This window comes from Lolium perenne, chromosome 7 (assembly GCF_019359855.2).
Source record: "Lolium perenne isolate Kyuss_39 chromosome 7, Kyuss_2.0, whole genome shotgun sequence".
Classification (NCBI taxonomy): domain Eukaryota; kingdom Viridiplantae; phylum Streptophyta; class Magnoliopsida; order Poales; family Poaceae; genus Lolium; species Lolium perenne.
Window position 1 is genome coordinate 319,198,475 of NC_067250.2, and position 18,317 is coordinate 319,216,791.

Sequence of the window (18,317 nt, forward strand, 5' to 3'; positions counted from 1 at the left end):
TTATCTCTCAGACGCGAACGCGCGTGGCCATGCACTATACCTCGTTTTTTTTCTCCCCTTGACATTTCTCTCGCGCACGCGCACCCAAGATTAATTTACTTTGCCTTTTTTCCATCCACCGGTTCAAATCACCAACATTCACGTCACAGTCTACGATTCAAATCACCTGTTTTATTACCCGCAAAGAAGAAATAGTACTCGGGTTGTCCGAGTCATCGCGGTTCCCGGATCAGGCCGTGGTCCTAATTTGCTTCAAATGTCGAACTACGTCGTCGTGGGTTGCCGGGAGAGTTTCTCTCGGTGGCGGCGGCAAAGATCCACGGCATCCCTAGCTGCCAACTCTTCATATCAGGTCATCTTAATCTAGTACGTGCCAAATAGTACATGCAAAGTCGTTTCCATGCCGCCCATCGAAACCATGCAAAATTAAGCACATAAACCAATCGTGTACCTGCCGCACAATTCCATGCAACACCACAAGGTATTAGCTAGTATAGCTGGATTCAGTTTTCTTCTTCTCGATCTTTATTTGCTCAACTCAAGGCCAAGGCTACATACACAACTCACGTGTTCCCAATCTTTTCGTTCTCTCTGCTAGCTGTACGCACGCAATTAATTGATGGAGCACTGGTTTAGGCGCTCAACTTTTCCGCGACATGCTCTTTCATTTTTCGAACGATCCAGTCCACTCAATATCCGTACTAGTACGTCTTTCTTTTTTCTTTGGCCTTTCTCTCGCGCGCGCAAGAGGGTGATTTATTTAATTAAGTTTGCATCCGTCTCCGATCGATCGATACCTGATCATCGATTTGGAGCACAAACAGTCACGTCACAGTCTCCCATCCATCGGTACCTCCCAATTGTGCGCTATTCAATTAGCTAGCTGTTTAAACTTGAATAACCTGCTGCCTGGCAGCACAGATCGAAAAGGTTCGCCTCCGCCTCGCGGGGCCATTCGCGCCTAGAAACGCCCCTAAATACCCACCACCTCCTCTTTCCTTCCTTCCTTTCTTTCTTTCTTTCTTTCTTTCTTTCTTTTTCTTTTTAGTAATATATTTCATATTGGCCTTATACTTATCCCAACATTTGGGCGCCCAAATCACTTTTCAAAATCTCACTCGACTTTTTTCTTCCTGGTCTTGAGTTTTCGGCTACTATTACATAACATAGTACTATAATACATCCACCCAATTTAAAGCTTCCACATTGAATCTCCAAAACCATTTTCTGCATATACACAAGGTCTAGAAAATTTTACTAATCTACTTGCAACGGCAGGGCTCGAAAACGCCAAACTACGTACCGGCTGCCGTATTCACCGTCATTGTCATCGTCGATGGTCATGATGTCCATTTCTCAACCGCCTCCATGGTGGGACGCTTCTCACCAACCTTTGGATGGCGGCGACGAGGCCTTGCCATTCACCGTCATCGGGATAGAGAACCTCACCCCCCCCAAAGCTCCGGCTTGCGCTCCACCTTGATCGGAGAGGGCTGTCGCGGCGGCATCAGCTCCGGCTTGGGCTCCTTCTTCGGCCGGTGAAAGGACATACTAACACACGTGGTGCCGCGCCTTGTCCACCTTGGGCGTCCAAAAAGAAATCCCAGGCGCGGGGGGTCGACAGCGCGCGACTGGGCGAAGACACCAAAGCCGTCACAGTGGGGTGGCCCGACGGGGATGATGAGGCGTCGAATCTGTGTGGCGCGTGATAGAGTGGACGGAAGACCCACACAACAATACGCCATGACCACCAGGGGTGGCGCCCAGCCTTGTAGTACTGGGCGGGGTGCACCAGCCCGTCAAACGCGCTGACATATTCCTTGCATTCTTCGTCAAGAACCAGCGGCCACATTTCGGATCTGGCTGCAAAGCTTGGGTTGCGTCGTTCCTTGATCAGCAACGCCAGTTTGCGGCCGGTAGGGCGGGGGAGGGGGGGGGGGGGGGGTTGATGGGATGGCGTACCCATCAGTGCTGATACTCCACTGCCTGGGGAGCTATCAGTCTGGCGAGGATCCCGTACTTGGCGAGCTCAAACGCCAGAGGGTGTGCATCCATGGCTAGTGCCACAGGGAGTCGCATCTGCCGCCCGCCTCGTCATTGTTCAGCATCGGATGCCGATGATGTTATTTTGAGGGAAAGGAGGTTCAGGCGGTGAGGGGGAGCGTGGCATTAACGCCAGCACGGGAAGACACACCTTCGCTGCGTTGGGAATCCTCATCGCCGCGTCTCGTCGCGGTTGGGGGAGTGACAGCGGAGCTAGTCCTCGAATAGTTGGGAAGTTTCCACTCCATTCACGATTAAATAATTAATGCTGGTCGGCGAGGGGCACTGACAAGGTGGGCCGCAAACTGTGCAATGGAGACATTAATGCGCGGTCGGCCACGCTCGTGGGGCCCAATTAACCTTGGTGATGAGGATGTCGCGGCATGCTGCCAACGTGCATGAAAAGGTGGCGTGGCAATTTGCGAAACGCCGACATCCTTTACAATGGCGTTGCACCAGTGCACTGCGCCACTAAATATACGACCCTGCTAAGCATATCCTACTAGTGATAGATCACGTTATTTTATGTGTCATCTTATTGATACATTTTGATGTGGTATTATAACTATCCATGTGATATCAGGACTATTTTTGAAAGCGTGCTATTATTTGTTTATTAGCATCAATTAATACTAATTAAGACTAGGTGGTCAAGTAAAGTAGTGGTTATCGTTAGCAAGTAGTAGAGGATCTATGCGCCCAAAGGACACAATGGTTAGAGCATCTCCACCGGCGCGCCCCAAATAGTCGCCGGCAGAGCCGCCGGCACATCCGTATGGGGGGGGGGCACTACATTCTCTATTTGGGATGATGTTCCCACACTGGCACCCCTAAACCGGAGGCCCCGATAGATGATTTGAATTAAAATGTCAAATAAAATCATAGAAATTCGAATAAAGAGGAGGAACTTTCCAAAAACTAATACATAATTCGGAACATGATTTACACAAAGTAAGACATAGTTTGGAACATGATTTCTACAAACTAATACATAGTTTGAACCATGGTTGACACAAATTAGTGTTGGCATCACAGGTTTCGTGTGTTCGGTACCAAGAAAGAACACTCCTAGGGACTCACAGTCACCCAAACTGGAAAATCCAGCTGGTGATGATAGCCCTGTTAGTCCTTTCGAGGGAGAACATCCAGAAACCTCCGTGCTATTTTTGTTGCGAAGAAACAACACTCAATCGTCCTTCTCATCGGTGTCGCCGTTGTAGTGTCGGCGGCAGCGCGTCTCATCGAACAACTTGGCGCTCATATCAGCGTCGCCGAGGTAGGAGAATGTGAGCACGCAGCCGGCTTCGAGGTCGTGGTAGCGCGCGAACTTTTCCCAACCGGTGTGGAGGTACATCTTGCCGCGCCCGTCGAAGAGCACGTCCACCGGCCACCGGCAGTAGTCGCAGCCAGTCTCCCGCAGATGCAGCGCGGTCGGCTCATTGCCGGCGACGAAGTCGGCGAACTTGTCCGCAGCCTTTGGATGCCGAGTGGGTCGCCCTTGAGGATGACGAAGAACTCGAACAACACTTCCTGATCTTCATGCAGGTCCGACGATGAAGACGACAGCGTCGCAGGCGACGACGAGCGTGCAGCTCTGCCGCGGTCACGGCCACGACCACGGCCGCGACCTCGGCCTCGGCCTCTGCCTCTACCAGCCATGGCGTCGTCTCTTGATATGGTGGCGACTAGGGTTGGGGAGAGAGGTGCTAGGGTTTGTGTGGGAGGGTCGATGCGAGAGCGCCCTTTTTATAGACTGGAGGGAGGCGGGGGAGCGGTGGCGCTCATTAACATCGGCACGGAGAGCTAGGCGCGATGAGACGGTTCGTTGCGCCTCTGCAGAAACTGCACCGCCGCTGCGCGCCAATAACTTCTGTCGCGAGGTAGGCGACGGTTAGGTTAAAACTGAATGTGCCGATGACGCGTCGGCCCCGCCACTCCCCATTGGCGTCGACTTTTGGGATGTGTGGCTGACAGGCGGCTCCTAGGCCGGCCGCCGTTGCGGTATACCTGCATGCCGCGCCAAAGCCCAACCAGGGTGGAGATACATGCATGTGATATCTAGCTAGCTTTAAACTTGGTTCAAGTTTGATATGCTAAGTGCATGTGATGTCTAGCTGACTAGCTGATAGGATTTTCTATAAGTCATGCGCGAGTTAGCGAGTTTCATGAAAATGGAACATCTCGATGGATTCAGTCATGCCGTTTTAGTTAGTCGCTTGCGGCTGCGGCCGGCATGACCATCCTGGTGATCGGTTACGATGGCCACTGCGTACTGTGCATCCTCTACCGCCAGATTACTAACAATCCCGTGCATGTTGGTGCCCCATGCGCGGCCACGGTTCCCGCCAAGTCCCATGCATGTGGAGCCCCGTGTTCCGGTGACAGTTCAACATCCATGCCATGGCCATGTTCCGCGACATGTCTGAGGACTGCTCGTCAAGGAACCCGAAGGTGCCAATGGCATGTTAATCGGATATCATGTAGGATTTTCTCCGAGAAAATTTATGACACATGTGTTTTTTTCCCACTCGCTTAAACATATGTTAATGTTTTTTGTGGGCCTTTTCTAAAGACAAAATCATGTTGCAATCGGAGATGTCTAAAAATCAGCCCAAGCCTACCGGCGACGGGCCTCGCTCCGCTCGTCAGAAGTCAGCCTCCCTTTAATATATGAATTTGGATCACAATATAACATAGCTAAATCGTGTTTCTCATGGGCCATTGAAAAAGGTTTAAAGATTCCAAAGCTATGTCACAATTTTAGTCCCACATTTATAAGGCAAGAAGCTTGGAACCAACTTATAAGGAGAGCTCTTGTAGTCATCTAAAACTGCTATAGACACACAATGCCTTGCACTGTACCCGCATAGCGCGTGAATATTCGCAACTTATGACTTTCATATATAAAGCTACATGACCAGGTTGATCGCTTTTGAAGCTGCCATATATCGGTGGTTAGGATATGAAATTAGTGGGCACGTCCACGGCGTGCCCGCCTTGGCCTACATAAGCTGCAGCGCCGTCACACACGATAACCAGGTGTCCACTTCTGCGAGACATGCTGGTCAACAATGTTTAGCAGGTTACTGGACTACGTATCATTTTGCAAAACATGGCACTTGACAGCATGCATTGTAGGATTCGTTGACACTACTAGAGTTTAGAACAGAACGCTGGCACTCGCAATACTGCCCCAGAAGCGGCGTGATGACGTCGTCTTGGTCGCATGCTTCGCGGACAGGAGCTTTGTGTGGGCCAGCGCAGAGGAACTCCTTCCGCTCCATGATGGCTTCCCGCACCTTGCCGACGTCGCGTCGGCGCCCAGAGGACATCGGATAGACGACGGCCTGCGGCGTGACCATGATAATGAAGCAGGTCTTCGTGAACGATTGGCTCTAGAGAGACGCGCACAACGCGGACGCGATGGACATGACTTTCGACATGGACGCGTCCCGTGTCATGGAATTCTTCTGGTACGTCCGCACACTGGCGTTGGCTCTAGAGCACATGGCTGATAGGCTCGACCTCTCCGCCGTCGCGGGAGCAGGCCCTAGGCGTGCAACACCTCTGAGGAGGGAAAGAGCAAGGTGACATATTTTTCGCGGCAACTCCACGATGGCCGTGATGACGCCGGCTGGAGCGGCGCACTTCGCCATCGCCAACATGCCGCACTGGAGCGGTGATTTGGCGATGGCAACGTTGCGTTCTTTAGATAAGTTGGATATCATGCAGAAATTTCTCCCGCGACAATTTATGATACATGTGCTTGTTTTTGGCCTTTTTAAGATAAAACTTGCTTCAATGGGAGATGTCTAAATCATGTGCATGCATGGAAAACACCACAGTACTTTAACCAACTTTATGGTCATCATTCTGCAACATGTAGTACATCATGCTACATGGCGCGGCTCTAGCTTTTTTTTTTTTTTTTTTTTTTTTTTTTTTTTTTTTGACCCCACGATCTGTGTTACAGCTGTAGTATCTGAACTTATGCACTAACTCAACACCACACTCACACCACACACACGCACACCACTAGTGCACAAGTTAGACTCTAGAACTATACACACAGCACACATAATTTAGGTGTCCCTAGGAGCTAGTAGTTGTGGCACATATGTGTGGAGGGGATTTTTATTTGGGACCAGAGCCCCGGTGGGACATCCCAAGAAATTCGGCCACAACGGGACTCGAACCTGGGATGGGTTGGATGGCCACTGCCAACACCAACCATCGAGCTAAACCACTGCCACAATTAATTGGTACGCGGCCGGACACATGACGGGGATAACAAGGCCTATAGCTACGGCCCAATGCATATGCATTGAAGGCCTTTGACATAACTAGCCAGAAATAGCACAACCCTGGGCAGGAAACAAACATAGAGAGGAGTTTAGTCCCACATCGCTTAGGGGTGAAAGTTTTGAGCAACTTATAAGGTGAGCTGTGGTAGTCATATAAATTGCTAGAAACACACAACTGGTTGCACTATACCCACATAGCGTGTGCTCTCGCGTGAATATTCGCGACTTAAGACTTTGGACACTTGGCGACGGCGCGGCTAGCAAATAAAATTTATCTTTTTTTTATTTTGGCAAGATTAAAATATTCAATAAGATTAAATCTGAAGATTATCCTCCTGATACTCCTAAGCCATCAGATGTAATACGTCCTCCTGCTGAAGCAGAGAAGGATGCACCTCGTAAGAAGGTCATTATCAAGCAGCCAAAGGGGCATGTAGACCAGCAAAGAGCTATTGAAATTAGGAGTGGCCAGGAGCCCAGAAAGATAAGGAAAATTGCTGAGTTATCAACCTTAGAGAAGGCTAACAGAGAGGAAGATCATTGGTATGCTGGAGAGCCCAGCCAGATGAATTCCTCTGGTAGGTTGGGTTCGGAGGGTAATAGAAAAAACAAAGTAATGGGAAATGATGAATCCTGGAGAGCTTTTCAAGAGCAGCGAGAGAGACAGGAACAGAGGTTAATTGAAGCTAGGATGTATGAAGCAAGCAGGGAGGAAGAGCTCCAGAAGGCAAAGAAGAAAAACAAGAAAAAGAAAAAACATGAATTTCGAGATGACGACGTTCTGGATCACCGGCCGTATAGAAATGACAGAAAGGTACCTGAAAGGAATCGAGCAGCAAAGAGACGTACTCCAGCTGATATGACAGAATATGCTCCATCGGCCAAGCGGCGCCGAGGAGGAGAGGTACTTCTTTTCGCTCATGTTTGGTGGAAGTATGCGTTGTTTTATTAATGTTTACCTAAACCGTTTATGCTGATTCCCTTCTCCGATGAGAATTACTTGTAACCAAAACTTTGATAATGCCAGGTATCCAGCTTTGTCTCCGTTTTTATGTTCTGTCTCCTAGAATTATCCCTAGCTTTTTTTTCTCAACTAAAGAGTCTCAGTCATTTATGTGGTCTCAACAGAATAGTATTGCTTCTGTGAAGAGATGAAGGAATAGTAAGGTTCATACTAGATTTGGATTACTGCGCAGAAACAGATTTCTTTGCTGTCACGAATCTGGGCAAAATTCTCTGTAGGTAACTAAGAAAATTATGCCAATTTACGTGAGTGATTCAATATTGTTTCCTTACAACTACGAGTGAGAGTCTTAATGATCTTTTATGCACATTCAATTTTTTTTACTCGATGTTAAGTGTAATTCCTGACGTATATGCATAACATGTGCAGCTTCCACTGGATTCTACTAGACATTCAACCTGATAAGGGAATAGTTGAAGTAAGAGACCCACTGAGTAGAGGCGTGGACGGGTTCCATGACTTGCAGAAGTTGCTCCAAGTGTAATTTCCTTCATCGCCGCGCTTTATCTTTCGTGAGATATCAATTAATTATCCACTCATTCAATCATTCTTTTGCCTGGCAGGACTTGGAAAGCTTTGAAGAATCATCATAAGGAGATTACCTGGGCAGAGAAGCTAACATTTACTCCTGTACCGTGCCCCAGCAGCCACAAGGGACGAATCTATGTGGATACTACGTTTGCGAGTCCATTCGCATGTTAACCACTTAGAAGCAGAACAAAAATAAATTTAAAGTAAGCAATAACATTCAGAACTTCATTTATTATCATCAATATTTCGTTATCAAGATTGATATAGTCATACTCATCTCATTTTCGTATATAGGTCGACTACATGCGAGACATACTCCAACCAAAGGAACACCTACTAGGAATCGCCGGGGAACTGGCGGGACTTTTGGTTAGAGAAGTATTAAACAACAAAGGCTTGTTTAGTCCAAGAAGATGCTCTACCTCCAAATAGACGGTCGTTAGTACCGCTTGTCTGTCGATCGTGAGCTCCATGTATATATATATATATATATATATATATATATATATATATATATATATATATATATATATATATATATATATATATATATATATATATATATATATATATATATATATATATATATATATATATATACCTAATAATAAAGAAAATAAGGTTTCTTGTTCGTCCGTTTTTTATTGCCACTGATTTTTATTAAAATTACACGGCGTGCCACCGGTAAGTAGAAAAACGATTCGAAACACCGCCTGCTATGACCGCATAAACGGAGCCCTCCGAGGTCCGAGCGCTGAGTCCTACGCGGCTACGCGCCACCTACCGTGTTACGGTCGAATTCATCCGTCGACCCTACCACGGCCCCCTCGACTCCCTCTTCCCACACGGAAATAAAACATCTTCCCCAGGTTCGGATTCTGCCACAGATCGACAGCTCCGTGAGATCCCCGACGTCCTTGGAGAAAACAAAGAATCCGTCCAACTTGACGCCGGTTAGGGCCTGGCGCCGCAGGGCTCAGCCGCCTAGCACCTCTGTCTTTGTGGAATCGGTGATCTTCACGCCGACACGGCCAACCTGGAGGTCGATCTGGCTGCCGCGGTGCTCGATTTGGATGCGTGACGGCGAAGACCTGGCGACAAGGGGTAGCCAGGTGGAGCTGAATGAGATGGATTTGGTTCACAAAATCGGGGGTCCATCCCTGGAAAAGTGGGCAAGATTAAAATATTCAATAAGATTAAATCTGAAGATTATCCTCCTGATACTCCTAAGCCATCTAAAGGTATAATAGCTGCCCCCCCATGGGGGCTTCACAGCGATCCTTGCACGTGAGTCGTTGGATCTTCCTTGCAACGAATCTCAGCCGTTGATTCCTGGCTCAGAATCTACTAGCTAACCCCATGCAACGGCCAACTGTTACCCGCCTCCGGCTGCCATGTGGGCCCCACCTTTGCCGGCCCCGCACGTCAGCGACCGTGGCTGGGATCTCCATCGGTGCGCACTGGCGGCGGGCAGAGATCTCCACCCCGCAGGGGTATTTTCGGAATTTCATCCTGACATGGTATAAAAGCGAGCCCCCAGGCAAAAAAAACCCTAGCCTCCTCCCGCACCTGCCCCGCGCCCGCCCATCGCCGCCGCCGCCTCCGGCCCGCTGCCTCGCGGCCCCGCCCGCCTCGACCCTGCCCCTGCCCCGTTGTCGTCGCCGGCCGCCGCCTCGAGGCGCCTCCGACGGTGCGGCTAAGGGGCGGCGCGACCGGTTCCCGTAGGGATGGCGGCGCGGGCGACCTCCACAGGCCATTGAGTGCCGGGGAGCAGGGCCGCCGGCGAGGCACGTCGCGAGCGCGCGGGAAGCCGCGCCGCCGGTAGAGGTCTACAGGCTCCGCTCCCCAATCCACGCGCAGCCAGCCGCTCTCCAATCCCCGCAGCCGCCGCCCCCGTCCCTTCTCCTCCCCTTCCCTCGGCCTCACCTTCTCCACCTGCAACCCCCGTCGCCGGGGCGCCGCTGCCGTGCACACACGCGTAGAGGATGCCGCCAGGCCCTCCACAAGTGCCGTGCGGCGGATCTAAGCGAGGAGGAGCGCCCACCTCCGATTTGTGGTCATAGGAGGCGTCCTCCATGGTGGTCGTGCGGGTGAGGCCGGAGCGTGGTCGTGGACGTCGTCCTCCTCTGCAGCAGCGATCCAGGCACAGGGACTTCCACCGAGGAGGCCGGGCCTCCGTGCTGACTCGTCGTCGTTCTCATCGTATGGTCATCCCGCCCTCCCCACTGCCCCATCCTCCTCCAGCTCTCTACCTTATTTTTTTCCTTGCATTTCTCTCTCTAATTGTTTCCTATTGTTTGTAGGAGGTAGATTTTTCACACGCTAATGTTTGGTTTAACCAAATGGATCTATATTGGTGCTCCACCGTTCATTTGGCTCCATTGATTGTTGGCTTGCTGCTCACTGGAATATAATCAATCCATCATTCAACGAAAAATATGCAGAGTTCACTTTATGGATGATTCACCAACATTAGTATTTTTCCTCTGAATGCGGAGTGTTTTTAAAGCTGCTTCATAGATCCACGGTGATGATTGGTTTCCTTGCCAAGTGTTCTTAACCTCCATGTTCTGATTGAGTTGTTCATACAAATTTTGTTAACAATATTGCCTTTGGATGTGTAATTATCTTTGTTTGATTGGTCACTCTCTATTTTTAGTTTTACTGCTCGCTTTCCCATAAGAAAACTATGCAAGTTCCTTTTAAGTATAATGCCAGCATCGAGTCATGGTCATACTGATAATAATTATCAGTGATACATTTGCATCGGGTTACCTCTGTGAAAGAGGATTGTCTGTTGTATCACACTACTAAGCTTTTGCTCCATGCTTTTGGCTCATCGTGATAATTAGTAGATTTAATTAACTAAAAGACTGTATCTGCAACATTACCAATAATTGTTTTTATTGCAGATTTGGGGAAGCAGATTGCATGTTTGTTATCTCCTGCAAGCATAATGGAATAACTGAGGTGAAGCCTAAATTAAGTATGCTTAGGTCAGTGCATGCTTTTCATTCCATTCTGTAGCCGCAACTAGCGAAAGAGAATTTCTTTTAGCACCTGCAATTTTAATCTTGATAGGTTTCATCAACGATAGATTTGTTTATGATTACAGAGAGACAAGGTTTAAATGTCACTTGCACTAAGTTATATGGTTTATTGACTTGCAGATCTCCTTCTACATTGATTTGCGGAGGGGTTTTCACAAATAAACAAATGAGGGATAAAGGTGCCATGCTTCGTGTTTGGTGACAGCTCTCTCAACACAAAGTATTCCTTTATTAGAGTTGGGTTTCCTTGCCGGCGACCTCGTCGTCTCTAACCTGTCTAAGGTATACCATATCATCCCTGTCTCTTCTTTGATTTCTGTTGTACAATTCATAATTTATGCTTGGCTGCTGCAATTCAGCTATGATCCAGAGGTAAAGAAAGTGACTGAACTGACTGCAGAAGTGTGTGCTGGACCTCAACTTGCTTGATTTACTTCGATTAATTTGATATTTTTTTATTCAGCTCTAATTGTGTGAAGTGGGATGAGGACAATCTGTATGAGTTTGAATCAAGCAAGCCAGTGAGACGAGAAGATACCTGAGCCCAAGACATAGTATCACCCTATTATGATAGATGGTGATGGCATATACCCTGTTACTTTTATCTCATCATATCTGACCACTGTTAGTGCAAAAACTGAATATTTTTATCAATTGCTTGTTGTCTAGGGTCAGTATCACCAAAGCACCCGTTTGACAAGTGCCTAGATGAGACTGTTAATGTTGAAGCTATTCTAACTGTTTTAAATGGCGTGGCTTCTTCAAGTAAAAATGATTCTAAGGATGATGATTGGGCAACCTCAGATGATGATGCGGATTCCATGGAACATGATGATGGTTGGTAGCTTCTTGCTCAATAGCTATTATAATGTGGTTATTCTGTTTGCAGTAATTTTCAATCATATATTGCTATATTGTGTTTGAATCTATTTAAATGAGGGAAATTAATGTGACTTGCTTTTTAGTGGAAAAACTAAGTTGGTTTTATAGTGACTGCATGGATGATTAGTCTTAAAAGGTTATGCTACATGTTGATTCAAGATTATGATGAAAAATCAAGATTATATATAGTTGTTAGCCTGTGAGGTGTTATCTGCTTGATGGTTAGTTTCTGGAGTAAACCACCAATTACCAGTGTGCACTGTTCTACAAGTTGAGCTATGCAAATCAATGTTATGCTATCAACTAATGACAACTCATATAGCTTTTCTTAATTTCCTACCTTACAAAAAGCTTTCACAGCTCTTTTCTAAGAAAATAAATTTTATCTTATAACATGATTTGTGTGTTTATATAACTGCTAAAAAAGGACATGAACTGAACCATAAGCTAGCAGGCTGAGCATTTTACATGACCTCCAAGCTATAGAGATCACAATGGTTTGGATCCTTGAGTTTCTACCTTTTCCTTGAATCTATATCTTTATTCCCTAGGTTGGACTCGATGTAGAGTATCATGGTCACCAACTATTGGATATGCTTGTTATGTGCGATTGCTGGCAGAGATGGACAAGAAATAAGGTGATGCTACACACTGAATTCTATCTTGGTTTTGCTGGAAATTCTATCCGGGTTTCGCTCTCTACCACGAAACAATTTCTTTTCCATTTAGGTACATTGTTTATTGTTCATTTCCATCTGATTTTATTCTTGGACAACTTTTCCAGGTGTATTTTGGAGGAAGAAGATGGAACTTCTTATTGTTTGGTCTCCAATGTATTTTGGTTCAGGTGCCCCGGTCTAATGATTTTTCTTGCTGGTTATAGTATTTCTGGATCATATGGTTCGACATCCATCCATACATAACCATTGAAAACGTACATATTTCATGCAACTTCATTGTACTTTGGGTACTTTTATCCAATCTGGTCTTATTGCTCATATCCAATATCCATGTGCTTGAATGCCTTTTTTATGTTTGGATGTGCCGCCGCGAGGAGGAGCGGCCGGTGGGGATCCACATGAGCTGGAATTTTGTCCTCCTCTGCCTGTGGAAGTAGCAGATGCCCGTTCAAGCTCAGGGCACTATGCTTAAAATATTAGTTCAGGCTATTACCCTTAAAAAGATTAGCGGATCCCACTCCATGCCGTTTCCTTTAAAAATTATTAGATGGCCTAATTCCACTTTCCATAATATATGCTCCTTTGTTTATGATTAGGCAATAACACTTGAATTATTAGGCATTCTTGATGTATCTTTTCTTTTGGCATGTACTGTGTCCTGTTGTTATGACTATTACTTATGCTATTTTACGAGTGGATATTAGCGCAGTGGGTAGCGGGATGCTGAACTTGCTAGCCAGAGGAATGAAGTAGACACTTACTTTTTATTGCACCATTATATTTACAGCATAGGTCCTTATTAGCTATTGTGTTTAAGACAGCAGCTTTCAGTAGTTTGTAGCTGACGGACAATGGAGCAAGGATGAAACAAAAGCTTTTGTGGTATTCCAAGTGCGTCTTTGCATTCCTCAAGTAGTTGTCGATGCTGCCCATGCTGACATATGAAGCCAGTTATTTGCAGAGGTGGTACATTTTATGGTGCTTTTCATTTAACATACTCTGCATAATTTAAGTTGTATTCCAGATATGCATTAGTTTAGCAAAGTTGATGGCCTATTCCGTGTAAGTGGTGTTCTTACCCTGTTTAGTACATCGCAGATTGTAAATGAAGAAATTGTATCCGTTGATGGATACGAGAGACAGTTAGGAAAGCAGCGCAAAGTCTAAATTTGAAAAAGAAAGCTGCTATGACCATCTTCAGTAAAGCAGTATACCTCTTCCTTAAAAAACTATGCAAGCTCAAATATTTGATTTTTCCTGCTGTTGCATTTGTTCTACTACCTACAAAAAAATCAAATAATCCAGAGAAATAAAGTAATCATTTTGTTTACAAACCGTACATCTATACTGACTTCTTTTATTTCAAAATGAGGCTTTTGTTTTCTACTCTATTTTCTGAATGGTACTGTAGTTTTTTACGAGTTTCCTGGATTTTCTTCGTAGTAGCACCATTTAAGGTGTTATGATGCATTCATACCCTTACATCATGCTTGCCGTTTCTTCATAACTCACATGGCAACAACAGGTTGATATCCGGAATTCTTATTTTCTTATATACAATGTATTTAACTTGGCTTGTCATTTGGTGGTGCTTACACAATGGTGGCATGCCTATTGATTCAAGAATTCATGTGATTAGAAAAAAAAAATTATGTAGATTGGAGACAAATTTCTATATCTCAATTGAATAATCCATGGTGAACAGATTTATAGTATATTAGATTAGCGATAAAATCTTCAGAATGATACCTTCTTCCTGCTGATGTTAACTTTCTGCATTACCAATTCAAGTGATAGGTACGGATTCTCAGAGAACAAAAGCAACTGGGGGAATCACATTGAGCATGCAAAAAAACTGAAAAGGTAAATTTCCTTCACCACAAATGTCTACCTCTTTCGTATTGCGGCACACACTTGTTTTCTAAGAATTTGTACTCCTTTTTCGTATAACCATTTACTTGCTATCACAAGTTGCTTTCTATTTTTCTTATGAACTATATCTTTCATATAATAATAAGGACGGATGAACACTCACGTGCATTACTTCTGTATAATCTAAAGGTTATGTTAGGCAGTGGTGATGAGATATTTGATTTAGGTGCAAGTTTTCATCTTTTATTAGGTAAATGCTCTCTCTGTCATATCACTGAGCTTCATAGAAGGGCAAGTGCGTCATAATTGGTTATTTTGTGCATATAAATCAAATGTTTCCTGTTTGCACACTGACCTACTGGGTTGTTTGTGTAAAGGGGGTCAACTACCTCGTGCTTGCCCCAATTCTTTGTTGCAAGAAACTAATCTGAGAAGTCATTTAGTTTGTAGTGTAGTTCATCTGTTTAGCTGGTGGCCTAAGGTACTACTTGGTCAGAAAAGCTAATTTCCAATCTTATTGGATGATTGCCCAGTTATATGAATCCAATTTGGAAACATGTATACTGTTCTGTAGTGTTTACGTAGTTGCTTAGCTCATGGTTCTTCTTTAGTATTGCTTCCTGCGTTTCTTTTCTATTATATGGCTGCGGGAAATAACATGCAAAGATCAGTGGTTTGAAGTTTGATCATGTATCCACCTAAAAACAGATTAAAACAAAGTCATGCAATAGTTACAATATATTTCTTTCTTTCTTATAATTATAGCTGAAATAATGTTCAGTGGCCATTGCCTATCTTTTTAGGTAGCTGAGGGAATCAATATCAGGTCTTCTTTATCGAACGAGCCGTGGACAAAGAACAACAATAGGCTGAACTGGAGGTTGGTTTCAGTGGGGTTTGATCGCCGATTTTTCTTCAGTGCAAGTACCTGCATATTGTGGTCAACAATAGGTCTATCTATACATTCGGCAATTCTGAGTGGTACAAGTTGAAGAAGTTCAATCTATATATACTGGACTTTAATACTTGTGTTTCATTCATCAGTATTCGCATCACCAATGAAGGCATCCTTTAATAATAGGTCAGGAGCGATGAGATTTCACAAATTCTTGTGTTTCTTTCATCAGTATTCGCATCACCAATGAAGGCATAAATTAATAATAAGTGTATACTTTGAATCTAGATGTATGATGTCCGTTTCTAATTGTTTGTTGTCTTTCTGTATATCTTATGTTCAGGTTTTTGGTGGCTGTATTGTCTTTAATCTACCTCTCTTGTTGTCTTCAGTGAGTATTGTCTAATTTGGCTCGGAATGTCTAATGTGTGATATGTATTGTCTTGCTTGTTTAGGATGGACAGACGTATAAAAAGATAGCTTTTTTGCTTCCTGTTTTTATGCTACTTTCCGTTGCTACTGAAACTATATGTGATGACATGCCTACGGTACAGCTCAGCTGAATGAAATAGTTTCTGACGGTTGTGGTCCGGGTTTTCAAACTACCAATTTGACCTGTTATGATAGCAATGAACAATTTGACCTGAATGAGCAAACTGACTGCAAGTTTCGAAGTGTTATAGCTGGTTGTGTCAAAGGGAGAACCCTCTGACTTTATCACTTTGATTTTTTCAGCACAACAATTTTCACCAAATCTTTGCAAGCGATCCAACAAATAGAATCATTGCTCTTGCTCAACCTCAAGGGGACGTAGTTCCGTGCTTCCCTATCTTCCTGCTGAAGAGCTGCTTCGCCCCAGCTCGGATACCGGCCTCGCCTGCAAAATGCATCGCGAGGTAGCTGCAGAGAATCTGATTTTGGCACCGTCGCAGTGGCGGCACCGGCGTCCATGAACGATCGAGTAGAGATGATGTTGCCTGGTGACCCGTAGCTGACCGCCACGAACAACTCGCACTATTTTTCTTTCCTCGATTACTCAAAAAAATTTGCTCGTCTTTACCTCGAATCATCTAGACAAGTTGTTGCTATAATTAGCTACCTACATGTGGCCATGTGGGCTGCACCTCGTGCCGTGGAACCTCTGAAAAGCCTCGACAAAGACCGAAGCATATGTATGTCAGAGTATTTTGTTTACTAATTCATCAGTGTGTATTGCAAGACATATCTATAATGTAGGCTACATATCATTGATTTAGATGGATACCTAACATAGTGTTTTATTATCCGTTTACCAATACAAAAGACAGCAGACAAGATGCGACCCAAAATCTTTTTGACATAAGAACACATATATTATAAGATGCAACAGGCCGCCTCATTAAAAACCTTCCAGTCCCCTCAGGTACCCTGGTAAGGAAAAGAGTGCGAAAGAAACCTGCTGCCCAAAGATTACAGAGTGTTCTTACAATCTAGAAAAACCAGGTCCCGAACGCAGTCGGGAACAGAGTCACATAAAATAGCACTAACACCTGATTTTCCTACTTGCGCCAAGACATGAGCAACGCCATTGCACACACGGTCCACCTTTGAGACGACGATGTCTCGAAAGATCTTCAGAAGTTCCCGTGCCTCTAGAATTAGTGCCCAGCTTGGAGATTGTTCCACGGACTCAGACGATATCGACATCACAAGACGGAGACAATCAGACTCCAAGATCGCTGGCCACCTCTGTAGATTGATCAAATGCCGAATTCCTTCAAGACAAGCCAGCACTTCCGCTTCCTCAGCGCTATTGCAAAAAGGAATAAATTTCCATTCCGTTAATATCACTTGCCCCAGCTGATCACGAATGATGATCCCAAGTCCAGCATGCTTCGACACCGAGTCCCAACCAGCATCAACATTGGCCTTTATTTTGCCGTCGCCCGGAGGAGTCCAAGAGGAGCATACATCCAAGGTGGTATTGTTCCCATTAGTCACTGCCGCATAGGATTGTTGATAGTTCACCAAGAATTGAACCGAGGACGAAATCGAAGCCTTCCCGTCACCATGGACTACATTGTTGCGGTGATGCCAGGATCTCCATAACAAATAAATAATCTTCGCTTGTACCTCGAAAGTGGTCGAGCCTAGAAGCTGAAAAAACCAGTCCTTGCAATTGTTCATGAAAATAGATTCTGTAGGAGGGACCGGTGTGCACGCAGCTCATCTCGCAAAGCACGCGCCAGGGTACAGCGGACAAGGGCATGGTGTGCATCCTCCTCCTCTTGCCCACATATAGAGCAGATTGGGCTAACCGAACTTATTCTACGGTGAAGTCCCGTGAGTACACCTAGAGAGTCTGTCGCAGTCCGCCAAGCAAAGACACGCATCTTCTGTGGGACCTTTGCCTTCCACACGAGACCCCAAATCCTCCGATCGCCGTCTGGTTCTGAACTAGATTGGCCCTGATTCAGTCGCTGCCACGACTCTTGCATGCCGATTCTATACGCTGAACGGACGCTAAAAGCTCCGTTACTTTCGCCACTCCAGGCAATAAAATCCTCCGTTGCACGAGATGGCAATTTAATATTTAAGATGGTATTTGCATCATGGGGCCACACACAATCACGAACAATAGCTTCATTCCACGTTCTGGATTCATGATCAATAAGATCAGCTACCCACTTCTTCCGCGAATGTCCTCTCCTTCCATCAACTTTCAGAGCACCGGGTCTAGGAAGCCAATTGTCACGAAAGATCTTCACATTATAGCCTGTACCAATCCTCCATATAATTCCTCTTTTCAGTAAATCCAGACCATGAACTATACCCTGCCACGTCTGAGACTGATTCTGGATAAAAGCTGTGTCAATAAGATGGCCCGAAGGATAGTAGCGAGCTTTCAGGAGTCGAGCACACAAACTATCAGGAAATTGTAAAAGTCGCCAGGCTTGACGTGCCAGAAGGGCCTGGTTAAAGACACGTAGATCTCGGAATCCTGTGCCTCCCTTCGCTTTAGGACGTGTGATTTTATCCCAAGCTAGCCAATGTAGC

General features: G+C 45.5%; 2 long non-coding RNA genes across 4 annotated transcripts; both read left to right on the top strand.

The window, feature by feature from the left end:
• Positions 1–7,257: 7,257 nt before the first annotated feature.
• Positions 7,258–8,364, top strand: LOC139833006 (uncharacterized). Its single transcript, XR_011747972.1, has 3 exons — positions 7,258–7,851; positions 7,935–8,105; positions 8,197–8,364. It is a non-coding gene; the product is annotated as an uncharacterized lncRNA (long non-coding RNA).
• Positions 8,365–12,971: 4,607 nt separating this feature from the next.
• Positions 12,972–15,568, top strand: LOC127317089 (uncharacterized). Of its 3 annotated transcripts, none has more exons than XR_011749445.1 (3): positions 12,972–13,477; positions 14,312–14,377; positions 15,190–15,568. It is a non-coding gene; the product is annotated as an uncharacterized lncRNA (long non-coding RNA). The 3 variants fall into 3 exon arrangements; XR_011749444.1 differs by lacking the exon at positions 12,972–13,477 and adding an exon at positions 13,486–13,722 and having other exon boundaries at positions 14,306–14,377; XR_011749443.1 differs by lacking the exon at positions 12,972–13,477 and having other exon boundaries at positions 13,792–14,377.
• Positions 15,569–18,317: the final 2,749 nt, after the last annotated feature.